At 34.2% G+C, this 2,066-nt stretch overlaps 1 pseudogene; it reads left to right on the top strand.

The window, feature by feature from the left end:
- Positions 1–1,319: 1,319 nt before the first annotated feature.
- On the top strand, positions 1,320–1,539 carry LOC123787932 (U2 spliceosomal RNA; annotated as a pseudogene).
- Positions 1,540–2,066: the final 527 nt, after the last annotated feature.

Below are 2,066 nucleotides of genomic sequence, written 5' to 3' on the forward strand. Positions count from 1 at the left end.
TTTACCCACATAGATGCCTATATTTATATTTTTACTACTTATTACATATAATTGTGTAAATTTGAAGTTCTCTTTGTGAATTGTCTATTCATATCACTTGTTCATTTTTTATTGCATTGCTGGCTGTTTTTGAGTTATGGATTGTTGGGATTATTTATTCTTGACTGAAATCCTTTGAGTGTTATATATGCAGTAAATATCTGTCCCAAATCTGTGACTTGTCTTTTAAGTTTATGACATTTTATGATATACACAAGTTTTTAATTTTAATGTAGCATATTTATCAACGATTGCCTTTATGGCTTGTAGTATTTTAGGTTTTGTTAAAAAAATCATATCCTAATTCAATGATGTGAAAATATTTTCCATGCTCTAAAAATTTTTAAGTTTGTATTGTCAAATTCAGGTATTTGAATCACAAGGAATTATTTTTCTATGTGATGTGGGGTAGGATTTTCATGGTCTTTTTCCAAATAAATAGCAAATTGTCACAGCACTATTTATTAAATAGTACATTCTGCCCACACAGAGTAGCCATGCTATCTCTAACATATATCAAGTTGCCGTATAAATATCAGTCTTTTTCTAGGCTTTCTATTCTGTTCCATTGTTTTATTCGCTTATCCCCAATTTAGCAACCACTATGTTAATTACTATAGCTTTATGATGAATCTTGATACCTGGTAGGGAAAATTCTCCCTCTTTTTAATCATTCTTTGACAGTTTCTTGATTCTTTTTAGGTCTTTGATGTCTCCAAATGAATTTCAGAGTCCGTCTGTCCATTTCTGTGAAATCCCCTTTTAGAACTTAAATTGGAATTCCCTTGAATTTATTGATTAACTGGGAAACAACTGTGGACTTTAAAATATTTACTCCCTATCAACAAGCATGGTACAGCTCTTTACATTGGTCATCTCTTACGGCATTGTCACCTGTGAATGATCAGAGTTGTGGTCCTTCACATTCAGTTGCACACGTTATCTTCCTTGTCTCTGCACCAGCTAGGATCTCTAGTATATGCTTAATAAAAGCAACAATATGTCATTCTTGTCACTTTCTCAACTTTAAAAGGAAACCTGCATTTTGAAAGTTTTCCCAGCAAGTAACATGTCTGCTGTTTATTTGGGGGTTGATATCTCTTATCAGGTTAAGGAAGATCCCATATATTTGTAGTTTGCTAAAAGTTATTTCATTCTTCAGTGGACTTTGGATTTTCTCCAAAAAAATTCTGTATCCACATTATGATAAGATTTTCCCCCTTAAGCTGTTAAAATTATGATTTTTAATAATAAATATTTTAATGTTAAAAGATCTTTGCATCACTTCTTGGCCTTTTGGCTAAGATCAAGTGTAGCATCTGTTCTTATCAGTTTAAAAGATCTTTGCACTCCTAGGTCAAGCCACACATTGTCATCTTGTGTGGTTTTTTTTAAATATTTGATTTATTTTAGAGAGAGAGAGAGTGCGTGGGGTGAGGAAGGGGAAGGGGAGAGGGAGAGAGAGAATCTCCAGCAGACTCCCCATGGAGCTCAGAGCCCATCGTGGGGCTCCTCAATCTCACGACCCTGAGATCATGACCTGAGCTGAAATCAAGAGGCATTATGCTTCACCCACTGGGCCACCCAGGGGCACCATCATGTGTTTTTTAATGCATGTTTTATTTGGTTTTATACTATTTTCTTCAGAATGTTTACATCTATATATAAATGAGATTGATCTATGATTTTCTTCTTGTATTGTCCAAGTTAGGATTTTGTATCAAGTTTGTATTTGCCTCAAAAAATGACTTGGCTAGCTTTATCTATTTATTATTTTATTCACTAGTTCAGTGATTCCCAGATGCACATTTGGATTACTTGGGGAGTTTTCGGGGTTTTTTTGGTTTTTGTTTGTTTATAAAATAGTGTTCAGTTTTTTTGGCCCATGCCAAATAAATCAATCTCTGGAGGTGGATCCAGGCATCAATATTTTAAACTGTTCCCCAGGGGACTGTAATGTGAAGCCAGGTTTCAGATTCACTGCTCTAGAACAATTTGTATATGATAGAACTCATCTATTCTTCAGG

The sequence above is a fragment of the Ursus americanus genome, chromosome X (genome assembly GCF_024610735.1).
Source record: "Ursus americanus isolate L20-20 chromosome X, mUrsAme1.1.p, whole genome shotgun sequence".
NCBI lineage: Eukaryota > Metazoa > Chordata > Mammalia > Carnivora > Ursidae > Ursus > Ursus americanus.